Genomic DNA, 14,121 nt, shown 5'->3' on the forward strand with positions numbered 1-14,121 from the left:
ATAACATGTAGAAGTACTATATAGTGTTCATATATATAGTGTGGTTATGATCATAGCTTTACCTAGCTACACATATGAAGTATTTATGTCGGAGATGTATATGTTACGGCTGCTACCTAGGCTTCTGTTAGGAGTTGTAAAGAGAGAATTTAAAAGTAGTGATGTGAAAAAGTGCTTTAAAGCGACACCTTGACTTGATAATCCATTGAAAAGGAAAAACTGGAAACGAACATATCATCACATTCAATTTCATGTATTGACTTCAGTCAGCGACTGAAAATCCGGTGATCAAGTACTTGAAAAGCCAGTTTGAAAAATAATTTAAACCTCAAATCCCCAAAATTCTTGCAAAAATAGTCAACATAGGTTAACATATGAAACGACTACTCGGACGTATAAATTAATAATTGAATACATTTTTATGTATAAAGTTTTCTACACACAGTGTACTGATGAGCCATATCATGATCAATTAGGTTTGTGTGGTGAAGGAGTCAACTCAACTCAATCGACTTGATATAAATTATTCTGTTTTAGTATTCCTCTACTTGTTTATGATCTGACCATTCATGTGAAAACGTTGCTCAATATCTGGGTTTGTTTATTTTAGCATAGTTTATTTAATAAGAACTGTATATTAAAAAAGGACAAATTAAAATTATATATGGATGGAGATGGATAATTTAATAAAGCTGTGATAAATATGAAGGACAATAATCAAAGTCATCAGCAGTATGATGATATGATGTGTGATCGATCTCTGTTGTAGCTCTGTGAATGTAACAGGCTGAATCTATTTGCATTTTCAGAAGAACAAGAGAAAATAGTTGCATTTCTCTGTTCATTAAAATTGCTACTAAAAATATATATTAATTAATAGCGGAATTGCAATAATTTCTGTTGCTAGTTCTTGTCATCTCTAACAATTTTCTGGAATAATTTTCACAGCAATTCCAGTCCTGCGGCCATTATAATTATCTCAAACATATCATTCTTCTTATATATATATTAATATTAATATCAAAATATATATAATATATGTATTGTAATTATATATACATGAAAATATTATGTGACATCCTTCACAGAGTTCTCGAACTCTCTTTGTAATATTAATTTAATTTTCTTGGATGAATTGTTAAATCATAGTTATAAAAGTTGCCATATGCACAGTACTCCTAAAGCATTTAAATTTGTACTTATTGATGAACAATTGATCAATGTTACTTGAATTTGGTTGTATTAACCTATATATCCGTTCCAGGATTCTATTTATGTTCGTTCTTACATGATACATATTTGTTGGTATCGTAAATGAGTGAACATATAACAAAATTTGGAGTTTTATGAATTAGCTAGATTCAAAATCTTGCATCATGCGTAGGAAACATCTAATTGTTATAAGAATCTATTTTTCTGAAGTAAAATATCCCACTTGTTGGCCAAAGCATGCACTATTGAATTTGACAAAGTGATGGACGTGACTCCAATTTTGATACAATACAAGATTAGAGAATTATTGTTGGACCATGAACAACTGCCGGCAGCCAGCTGCTGCTCATACACATATCATATACGCATATTCTAGCTAGTAGTAATTGATTGAAACCTAAATTATTCATCATGGTAAAAAAGAAGAAAAAACACTTTTAAAACATTGATTAACTAGTCATGGCGTCCTTTAGATTCTTCCTGTTTTCACAACCTAAGGTAATATTTATATACATGATCATTTTTTATTTAAGTTTGACCAAAACCCTTTGTTTGACTACACCAAACATATATGCAAGTCAAGAATATATGGCACTCAAAAAAGAAATAAATGATTGTCCTTAGAAACATCACGAACACGAGGCTTGTTTCTACACCAGTCTTTGTAAGTGATGATCAGTGAGTGTATGTGAAAATTAGTGATACACGAAATACGCATAGTCTGTAAGATGGGTTGCTTTCAGGAGTTCAATTTATGTCACTAATAGAGCCACATAGAGCTGACAACATGATAGTGACACTTTATAATATGGAAAATGTTTGATTTCTTTTTGGGAAGAATATATATCATCGATCAAATTTATAATAAGTTGTTGTTATGCATGGCCCCCTCTACTCTAGCTAGGTTATTCTAGTTATTATTAATATAAGTACTACTAGTAGTGTAATAATACAATGAAAGAAAGATAAATAAAAAATTATCAAGTCTAGTATATGTAGTTAACCACCAATAAGTCTACCAATAAGATAATACGGAAGGAGGTGTTCGTTGTGTGTATGGAGCACGCTTCGTTTTGCTCCAGATATTTTTAATATATGTGTTTCTTTGTCATATTTAATAAAAGAAAAAATACGTATTTTAAGAGTCCAAACACGCAAGAAATACATTCTATATAGTCACGTGATCATATTGATATGGATAATCTCATAATTCATTGATCACATGTGCATTAATGAATCCTTAATTACAACTCACAAATGGTGCTGAATTTCTTTCATCGGATATTGGCTATTTGTCCGGTTTTTGAACATTTTAATAGTTCGAATTTTTCATTTATCACATTTCACTTATCACTGCTCTTGTTGTCTTTGGACATTGTTGATCTTGTTCCTCATTGTAACCACCGTTACTTTCTTTTTTCTATTTAAAAAGAAAGAAAAAAAAACACTCACAATCTAAGATAAGTAAATTGTTTTGAATAATTACAAAATTAGAGGCAATGCTCAAATAGTAATAAATTATACATACAGGGATGATGATGATGGACGTTAGCATCTTGAAGAATAAAAATGTAAAGGAAAAAAAAAAGTGGAGAAGGGAGAGTGGGGCCCGCCAAAGGGAGAAGGAGAGAAGTAATTTTCAAAGACTGTTGTTTGTGTCAATTGCCCGACCACTCTTCGTCTGTCCTTCTCCTCAAACCCCATTTTCTCCCCAAAGATAAGGGTTTTTTCTCATATCCCCCCATGTGTTTTCTGGGCCCTCAAATATGTTATACTTCACATCTATATATATCCATCCCCAATTTTAGCTACAAATTAAATAATCCATCATCATCATATTTTAATCCTGTCAATTAGTAATCTATATCAAATTAAGGTGCTTCCGCCGTATGATTTTGGTTCGTTGTTCCATTGTTTCCTTCATTTGAAAGTGTAGAAAAAGGTTTTTCTTAGGATCGGTGAATTTTGATGGGGAAAGTTGCAGACACAATTTCTTCCTAGATTATTAGGTTATACTGGTACGTAATTTGGACACGAGTCCCTCAACATGCAGCTAAAATTTCACTGATTCGGTTATTAAAAATGAAAAGGATTCTCGGGAAATCTAAACCCACTATACGCCACACTTTCAAAAATTAAATTGATTAATTTAGTGATCCTAATGATTAGAGAGGTGGCCGGGCTTAAATGGATTGATATATACATGATTGGTCTTAATTTGTATCGACTCACTATAGAGATACATATGTGAATTAAGCACGTACTTTTATTTATTTTTATTTATTTGTCTACATCTATCTATATATATATATATGCACTACACGTTTATAATTATGAAGAAAAAACCAAAGGTCCCTTTTGATTGATCAGGTTAATTAATTATTCATCTAATAATTGAGTTGGGACGTACTTGGAGGAATTATAGCTTTCATCATCTAGAAATTTGCACTTTTTCTTTGACCTAATTAGAACTATCACAATACAATCGCAATTAATGTGTCTAACACTATTTCAAACACGACTAATCATATGTTTTGACCATAAATATATATATCATATGTTTGATGTATCCTAAAATAAATTCGAAAATTCAAACTACCTCAAAAAATATGGTATTTAAAGTCTGCTTCAAACCAAATATTGAAAAAAGGCAGTATAATATACAAATCCATTTTGCTCATTATATATTTCTCATTTATTTTTTTATTTTTAAAGACAAAATTTTTCTTAATTTGTTACGGCTATTATCTCAAAAAAAATCGCCAACAAAATCATGTTTTTATCGAAAATTTACTAACAAAATCATCCTTTTCGTCAGCTGCTGACTCAAAAAAATGACATGTCATCATCCTCAACTTTCATAAAAAAATCCAAATTCCGGCGACCACCGATGGTGGTCCGGCCGCCAATTTTGGCGGCGATGCCGGTTGGTGGTCGACGGAATCTAGAAATTCTTATATAGCCAAACTTGTTTCGACAAGATAAACACCGTGGTGGTGTGTGGGATTTTTCAAATTTCGAACCGTTTGGTGTAGATCTAAACTTAAAGTATTATAGAATCTAGATTTTTTTTAAGGTTAAGGATGATGACATGTTATTTTTGTTGAGTCAGCAGGTGACGTGTTGCTTACATGGCTGTCACATGTGCATTTTTTGTCGAAAATCATAATTTTGTCAGCAAATTTTCGATAAAAATATAATTTTATTAACGATTTGTTTTTAGGTAACAACTTGTTAAAAAAATAGATTTTGAAATAAAAAAAATGTTAATATCCCAACTAATCTATGGATAGAGCTAGAGTAGGGGATTAGGAAACTCAAGGCAAAACATATATGCAAAAATTTTGAGAAAGAAAGAATAGAGAGCTAGAATATTTAGACTCGACAGACACGTTTATGAGCCTTTTCAGTACTCGTGTGGTTCATGATCGAGTGAGCAGCCTTTGAGATCAACCTAGGACTTTTTCGACCATTTTACTAGCTAGTATAGGACTTTACTAAAATTATAGAATCACATGACTTGCAATTTGCGTAGCACTAGTACAAGTTTTTCGGATAAAATTATAAATACGGGATAAAATGAAATGGTTGAATAATTAAAATATATTTATTAATATTTTATTTTGAAATTTTATGTGTCCGAGTTCTTGAGAGAAATGGATTACAAACACATAAGATTTGATCTTTATAATATCATTGAAAATTGAAAAGCATCTTATTCAAAATAAATAATCATGAAGTGCCATATATATATGATATTTCATTCAATTTTGCGAAGTATTCAAGGGTGATTCACGTATCCAACCTACTCTAACTTTACTGGGTTTTGTCAGATGGCTGTCGTTGTCGTCTAAGGTTAGATTTGTTTATGTGGTGGTTTCGACTGAGTTTAGTGGTAGAATAGGTAGCGGTTCAATGGGGTAATCGATGGAGAATCGATTCTTCGGTGGCGAAATTGGGGAATCTAACAGTCGATCTCTTTATTTTCTGAACATATGAGCAGAAGACGAAAGCAGTAGCTCCGTCGCCACGACCTCCGCTCCGATGTTTAGGTGAGATTGTTGACGGCGTTGTTTGAGAGAAGGATCAAGAGACGATTGATTATGGAAAATTTCAAATTTGATTTTGACTTGGTGGCGATTGATGGTGACTCGTGGATAAGCCGATTTGACTCGGTGGCTGGCAGCTCTCCAATTTTCTCACGTTTTCATTTTCCTTTTTATTTCTATTTTGTTGTATAATTCTTTATATTTAATGGCCTTCTAATTAGATTGGGTTGGAATGGATTGCTCAATCCAAGTTTCGCGGGTTGAAATAAAATCTAACTTTTTATTTTCACATCTTAAAAATTTCCAACTTTTATGGGTTGGTTTCGAATGTAATGGAAGTTGGAAAATGGTTAGTTTTTACAACCCTACAAGTATTGGACTATTTAATACCATGCAGGCCTGGTTCAATAATTTTGAGCTGGTCCAGAACTAACCAAGACGATATTTCAGGCCCATATGGAACATCATGGTTAAATTTACAAAAAGTAAATCGCTCCTGCTAAATCAACTCCGTTTCGATACGGACACTTCAACACTGGTTCGGTCGAACCGATTCGAATCGAACAACAACTAGACATACAGTCACCAACACTACCAATTAGAAGTAGACATTTGGTGCTTAGGTGGAGTATGTTTTTAACTCCAATTTCATCCTCATATCAATTAAAACCTTCAAAACGTTCCTCATAAAACTGTTTCTGCCTGTTACCTCCCTTCCCTTCATATCAAATTCCGTCATGGTCTGCTGTGACGACGATTTCCCTCTCCTGAGCGACAACCAAACAACACCACACCACCTCTATGCGACTCCAAACCGCTTCGCATCCAGTACGACTCCGATCGATGGAGGGACCGGTAGCAGCGGCGGTGGTAGTGGCGAGGAAGTCCCGGCGCAGATGATGACGAAACGAACTCCGACTTTAACACTGTAATTGAGAACTGCAGTCATGGAATCGTCGAGAAGAGGAAAGATAGAGGTGAGATCGGCGATTACAGTAAAAACAATAACAGTAACAGTGTTATGAAATCGAAATTGACGACGAGCGGCGAGTACAGGATGGAAGGAGAAGAGTGGAGCAACGCGGCGATCAGTAGTTCAGTGGAAGACGTGATCGATCGTGCCGTGGTCGACGATGGACGAGTGTCTAAGACGGAGCGGCGGCGGATATGGCGTCGGCCTGAGAAGGTAGATGGGGATTCGGGACGGCGAAAGTGAGGAAGAAGACGATACTTTGGTGATATGACGAACTGGTTCCTACATTTATTAATTTCTTTCGATCTAGCCATGTAATGAATAAACAATTCATCTCAATACTTTTGATTTTGGTAAAAATTTTACTAAATTAGCATAAATTCATCTGTTAGTTACAAAGACAATTAGGTCAATGCCTTTGTAAGAAAAATAAAAACTTTCAAATTTTAACCCAATTGTACATTCTAGAATGAAGGAAAAAGGAATTCTGCCATTTTTTGTTCATGATGAGTATGACTAATAATTTTTCAAGTTAATGAAAAGGCCGTCACCGGATGACAAATATTAATTCTAGCTATAATCAATTAATCATAGTAGTCAAGATACCCCTTCCCATGGTTTTTTCCTCAGAAATTAATTTTGAATTTTTTTGTATCGATCGTATCCGGTTTTAATTTTAAAATATATTTTAATAATCTTTATTACTTGAGTTATTTTATAGAGGAAATAATTTTACTTAATCGACCGATATACCTCGAGTCGAACCGTTACGATCTTAACACGAATCGTGTTCTAAAATAACATCGACCTAATTAGCTAAGTAATTAATTAGGAGTGTAGGTTACATGACTAATTAAGCCAAAACCTGCTAAACCTAAATCAACTATTATGTTTGCTTACACATGCAGTATGGCTGCAACTTGCAGCCGAAAAGGAGGAAGAGAGACTGTTGAATGTTGAATTCAACACAGCTTATCTCTTGTCTTCTGGACATCCAGTCCAAGTCGGTACAAGCTAGTATAAATACATTTCACAGTCCAATACAGTATAAATATACAACAAACATAGCAATCCCAGTAGTGTTGTCATGACACAGCGCGAGACTTATGGAGGGACTACGGGCCATAATTCAGGAGCTCGTCCAGAGTCTAGATGAGGAATAGTAAAGATAGCTGTCCTAGCTAAGGACACCTAGACTTTATCGACGAGCCAATAGAGATTCGATAAGTGGTTCCTATAAAATTAAATAAATATCTCTTTATGATTGATTGAAAATCGATTTTGATAAAATTATTGATTACGACTCATCTAGTCGATGAGGTGTATGAAATGATAATATTTTATTATCATGGGTAGATTTTAGAATATTTATATATATATAAAGGGGAGGGAAAAATCCTCCTATAATTAAGGGCTACTCACGAGATTTTATATCTCATAAACCTCGATTTCTAATTTTTCAGGTAACAAGTAGTTTGGAGTAGTGATTTAAAATTGTCTTCTTACGACGGTCAAGGTAGGTTACTCAACAGTCTCAAGCGGAGCTTAGCTTTGAATATAACTTATGGGCTGCACATTGTGGTACAATTTAACCTGGCTTAGTGTAAATAAAGTTAAATGTGAAATATATTTTATATCTTAATCATGATTTAATGAAGTGTCTAATTAACATAATTTGCTATAGATAATTTGACACTCCTTGAGTGATCTCCCGTCCTTAATGGTTAAGGAGGGAAATTATGAAGGGGTGTCACAATTTTTTTTTCTTCTTTTTAACGTAGATTCTTTTCACTCGGTATAAGTTTGCAAGCGCCTTCGACGGTTTTCGAATCAGGATTGCATAGGACACAAATTGATCTTAATAAGTACATTGATCGATGGGTTGATTTGTATCAAAAAACAACAATTTTAGAGTTCAGATACGGGAACATTTGCTGGATTGTAGGGACTTCAACACTAATACGGTTAAGTTCACTTACTCTAGTTTGATGTTTACTTTTGGTCACCATAAATTTCATTCATTGTCATTTATTTCGCCGGGTTTAAGAACTGAGCAATTGAGGTCCAAAAAAAAATCAATTCTCAACGATTGTAGTCTCAATCTTCATACAAAGGTCACGACTACCATTAATCTACTTCACCACATGAATTTAGAAGTTTTCAAATATTCACTCGCTCAACCGTGAGTAAGAGATAATCGTAGATACGATAATGAATTCAAATCGACACTCAGTACTCTACATACACATTAAGAGGTATTATATTTATTCTGATTGGATCGATAGTTATAGCCATACACATATAATTTAGAGGTATTTGTGTATGATGGCGGGATATTATTCATCGATCTATTTAATTTGATCAAAATCTTGTACGTTATCCATGGAATTCATGTGTTTCATTGTTGTTTTTAGGTCGCTTCATGTGTTAGTAGTGATGAAATTAATTTTGAATTTTTTTTTTGCTTTTTAACGTAGATCCTTTTCACTCGATATACGTTTGCAAGCGCTTTCGACGGTTTTCGAATCAGGATTGCATAGGACACGGATTGATTCAATAAGTACATTGATCGATGGGTTGATTTGTATCCGAAAACAATAGTTTTAGAGTCCAGGGACTGATGGAAACATTTGCTGGATTGTAGGGACTTCAACACTAATACGATTAAGTGCGTTTACTCTAGTTTGATGTTTACTTTTGGTCACCATAAATTTCATTACTTGTCATCTATTTCGTCGGATCTAAGAACTGAGCAATCGAGGTCAAAAAAAATTCAATTCTCAACTATTATAGTCTCAATCTTCATACAAAGATCACGACTGCCATTAATCTATTCACCACATGAATTTAGAAGTTGTCAAGTATTCACTTGTTCACCGTGAGTAAGAGATAAGCGTTGATATGATAATGAATTCAAATCGACACTCATTCCTCTACTTACAGGTATTATATTTATTCCGATTGGATCGATAATTATAGCCCCACGTATACGAGTTCTGTTACTCTCTGAGATCTTCACTGAACAATTTTCTCACACTATTGAGTATTAAGGTAATTTTCTCCAGAAACGATCGTGATTCGTGAGTGATCTTCTCTCTTCTCGTTTTCGAACCTGGGCTTTGCTATATTTTTTGCAAATTTTGGGTTTATTGGCAACTCGTCATATAATCAGTTTAACATTTTTCTGGATAGATTCCAAATGAGATTGGTGACTGTTCTTCTCTGATAAACTTGTGAGTTCTATGGATTCGAGCTTAAATTAAGCATTTCACTGTGTTTTGATATCTGCATGTGATCTTTTTGCTTTCTATTTTTATCAGAGGTAGAATTGTCGGGAAACTAGTCATTTCTTCAGTTCAGTATTCAAGTACTTACCATTTCGTGTTGCTGGAAATGTGAAGATTTTGATCCTAATATATTATATCTGTGTTGTGTTTGAGAAGTAATGGGTTCTCGGGAGGTTAACCTTGTCAAGTTTGTCTCTTGAAGGTTTGGATATATTTGGCAGAGAGTTTTGAAGAAATTAAGAAGCGCAAAGGAAATTTGTCTGCATTTGGTTCTATCGAAGGTCCTGGTGGTGCCTCTGGAGGAAGTGTGCTTCTCTTGTTGCATGCACCTGATTGAACAAAGGAGGGGTGAAGGTGAGATTCGCTGTTTCATTGTGTATACAGGAAATGCACAACATTTTTTTGTTAACTCATTTAGAGCTGCTATCCGTGATCACAGTGAAATATGGGCTGACAGGACCGGAGGTGAGATTGTTATGGCTAAAGGAGACGTGGCCAAAGCAATCATGTATAAAATTTGATTTTTTTTAATATAGAGGTATAAAATCATAATCAATCAGCAGATTACATTTGCCATTGCTAAAACTAAAATAGTCTCATGTAATATTAATTTTAGATATACGGTGGCTCTATCTTTTTTAATCTCAAAAGAACCTTGGATGCCTCAGTATTCGTATATATCTCCTTCTATAATTTTTTAGAGAATGGCACTGGTCTCTGATGCCTTCTTGTTTGCAATCAGAATATATTGGAGTTAATATGAATCTTTTGTCACTTTTGAAAGTTTCGTTTACCTTGCTACTCTTTTTTTGCTATCAGGGATCCTGGTAGCTCCCCCGTGTGGCTGGGGAACGTATTGATTGCAGGGTTTATTGGTGTTGTAGTAAGCCTCACTCTGGTGTATCTCCTTTCATATATACTCCCTCCATTCCACTTTAATTGTCCATTTTGCTTTTCTGGATGAACCTAAAAAGCAAAATGGACAATTAAAGTGGAACGGAGAGAGTACATATTTCAGGTACTTAAGGTATGATATTATATTTACCAGTTTTCTAAAGTGAAATGTTGATTCGTTTTGTTTCTTTCTATTTGAATAACTGGGTTTATTCAACTACCACTAACTTTGTCACTACGCAATTGATGTGTAGGTGCCAAACAATCAGGTATCATTGCAACTTGTGTTCTAACTGGAATCTCGCTTGCTGCCGTACTATCTGGAAGTGTTCCAGCCTTCACCAATGAGACAGCTAGAGCTGTGAATGTAAGTTTTATAAAAATATTTTTTTGGTCGACATAAACTTTATGTGGATGAATATTATACATGCTTCTTAGCTTCTAGATATTATTACCATTCTTTTCCTAACACCAGTCTTCTCCATGTATGTTTGCAATATACGTTTGTTTACGCATCAAATGCTTCGCTACCAGTATAAAGGTTACACATGCTTCCGAGTTTTTTTTGTAAATCTGCTGCTTCAGTACTTCAGATTTTGTCGCTAAATTGTATAAGCTGAAGATTACCAAAGGATTGTACTAAAATTATTTGACCTTTTGAGATGTGTGTGGTCTGGATTTTATATTCTATGTTCCTCATGGTAATGCTTGCTTTGACGATTTAACCGCATAAAGTGAGATCGTTTTTTTTTTACTATGGATGACAGGTTGTGCATGTTGTGGATAAAACAGGAAGAAATGGAGAGAATCAAAGATGCAACTCGAGATTTAATTGTTAGTGCCGAACAATAGCAGTCTGATTAATAGCAATCTGAGTGACTCTTACTTTAATTTTTTAATCAACTCTTGTGATTATCAATATTTCTTTTAATTGTATTTGTGTATATGTACCATTCGAGCTTCTGAAGTTGAATATATGTACCATTCGAGCTACTGATGCGTAAACTCACTAGTCACTCATTTTGATTGTTGCTGGTTTGTTCAGCAGAAGACAGCATAAATATTCCTACTTGCATCACAAGGTGAACAACAACTCCTTTTTGTGCATGTCATACACGTTAGAGTAATTAGATAGTGTGCTCAAGTTCCGTCCAAAGTAAGATAACCTTGACGATACGATGGGAGGTGCTTTTGTTCACCATCATCATTATTCGTGTCATTTTGCTTCTTTATCTTCACTGCCAATATATTTGGCATATAGATATCCCAAGATTTCTTCTCCAACCTTGTATGTGTAAGTAAGTAGAAAGAGACATGTAGAAGATAAACTTATGCCAATTTATAAAAATCTTTTCCAAAATGAGATGTCTTGTTAATTTATTATTACATGATCAAATTGAAGGAAATTATCAAATCAAGTACCGTAGTTTACAAACTACAAAAGTTTAGAAACTAAAATGAGGACCAGATTGAAATAAAAATGAAGATTCAGGACGAGTTCGTCATATCATGAAAGATTCACCTTCTTCCTCAAATCGTCAATCCGATCAACTCCCTCCGACCGACGCCAGCACCGCCGCAACTCCGTCTTAATCGCGCCACCACGCCTTACACCACCATCTCTCTTTTCCTCGTCGACCACGGCACCTTCGCCTTCTCTTCCTCCTATTTCTCGATCTCCCGCGCCTCTTCCTCCTATTTCTCGTCTCGATCTCGCCGCCGATCGATCAACACCAGATCCATTTCTCCTCTCCTCTCCTCTCTCGCCGCCGATCGATCATCACCAGATCCACTTCTCCTCTCCTCTTGCCACCGATCGACCATCACCAGATCTAGTTCTCTCCTCTCTCGATCCAGATCAACTTCTCCTCTCCGACTGATGAACATGAGTTCAATTGGTTCAAGGAGTGGTCGCCGGAGAACGACGGGAACTGGATGCATTGGCGGCGGCAGCGGCTACACTGTTCATTTGGCCGACGGAGAAGTTATTGGGTGGTCGGAGCTAGATCTAAGTGGGGATGTTGCACGACAATGTAAGAGTTATGAGGACCATGAAATACAATTCAGATATTTGGAAGACTAAAATGAATTATGAAAATATATGCCAGCTGGTTATTTTTGATTGGCTGTTGGTAGCTGGACGACATGGTGTCATCCGTTCGGTTCGACCCGGTCAGTGTTGAAACAGTGTTGAACCGAAACAGAGTCGATTTAGCACGCCTCAAAGTTAATCGAAAATGGAATCCAAAGCTGAATGTAATATAGAATTTGCAATAGACCCCAAAATTTTCATCTCAGTGCTGATTAATCCCTAAAAGTTTATATTTTTTTCTTTCTAATTTTTGTACAATGCAATGCTAACAGGAAGAGTGCAACCAAATTGGAGAAGCAACATAATATGAAACGGTAAACAATTCTAAACATTTCGACTTCGGTCAGGAATAAATACAAACAGGAAGAGTGCAACCAAATTGGAGAAGCTTAGCTAACCATTGTATGGCTTCCACATATCAACGTAGCATTTCAAAGGTCTAGGGATTGCCTTCTTCCATCCATCAAGATCAGGCAACGGACCCGTCAACGCAATGGAGCTGTCATCTTTTCTATTACCAAGGTTCAGAACATAAAGCTCATCACCAAAAACTTTCTTCATTGCCTTCAAAGTAGCTTCCATGACGACTTTCCCATCTCTATGTGCATTCTCTGACTCCACACAGCTTCCTCCAACATTAACCATAATCCGTCCATGTTTCTTTAAATTCTTCTTCATCATCTCCCAAGTATTTGGATCTTCAAGCTCTGGCAGTAGACTCCCTCTGCTGAACAAATCAACCAAAATTCCGGAAAACCTATCTCTAATGCTAGCTTTTAAAGCATTACCGATGTAGATAAAAAGCCTATCAGGGTATTTCTTTTCGAGATTCGAAAGCTTGAAAAACTCTCTCCCAACTGAAACAACAGCAGGATCGAGTTCCCAACCGTGGATCGCAAATTCATGATCGGGATAAGTGTCGAGTATGAGACGAGCTGCAGAGCCGGCTCCGAATCCAAAAACGGCGATGGGTCCCCGGCGGAATTATCGGAGGTAGAGTGGCGAAGACGTCGAAGTAAGTTCCGGTGAGCGACTTGAAGAGGAATGAAATACTGTGGATGTTACCTGGACCATCTAAGAGAAGAAGCCTGGAGCCTGCGAATGGGTGGTCGGCTCTTCTGGAAACTTCTACAACGCGAATGTAATTGTGTCGGGATTTGAATTGGGCGAGTATCTTGACGTCGTCGATTGGGATGCCGTCGTCTTGGGTGGTCCGATTTCTGGATTGTTGGTGTTGGGGAGAAGTGGCGGCAATTATCGGAAGAGATGGTTTTGAATTCAAATTCAGATTGCTTCGTTTTGGATTGAATCCAGTGTTTGTTACTCGGAGTGGATAATATAAACTTGAAGGTTGAATTTGGAGGGAAATTAGATCCATTGACTCTCACTCAGTTACCACTTTTCTGTGCGACGACTTGAAACGGCTTTAAAATATAGGGATGGCGATGACTACTCTTTTGGTCCTTGTATTTATTCAATTTACTGAATTGAGTCCTTTACTTTTAATTGTACAGGAACGAGTCCTGATTTCATGCCACCAAAAAAAAAAAGAACGTTAAAATAGTCTGATTCATCTATTGAATTACGGGGATTTGAAATCCAAGACATTCGTAA

General features: G+C 35.7%; 1 pseudogene; it reads right to left on the reverse strand.

Moving 5' to 3' along the window:
* Positions 1 to 12,900: 12,900 nt before the first annotated feature.
* On the reverse strand, positions 12,901 to 13,885 carry LOC139883402 (uncharacterized; annotated as a pseudogene).
* Positions 13,886 to 14,121: the final 236 nt, after the last annotated feature.

The sequence above is a fragment of the Rutidosis leptorrhynchoides genome, unplaced genomic scaffold (genome assembly GCF_046630445.1).
Source record: "Rutidosis leptorrhynchoides isolate AG116_Rl617_1_P2 unplaced genomic scaffold, CSIRO_AGI_Rlap_v1 contig392, whole genome shotgun sequence".
Classification (NCBI taxonomy): Eukaryota; Viridiplantae; Streptophyta; class Magnoliopsida; order Asterales; family Asteraceae; genus Rutidosis; species Rutidosis leptorrhynchoides.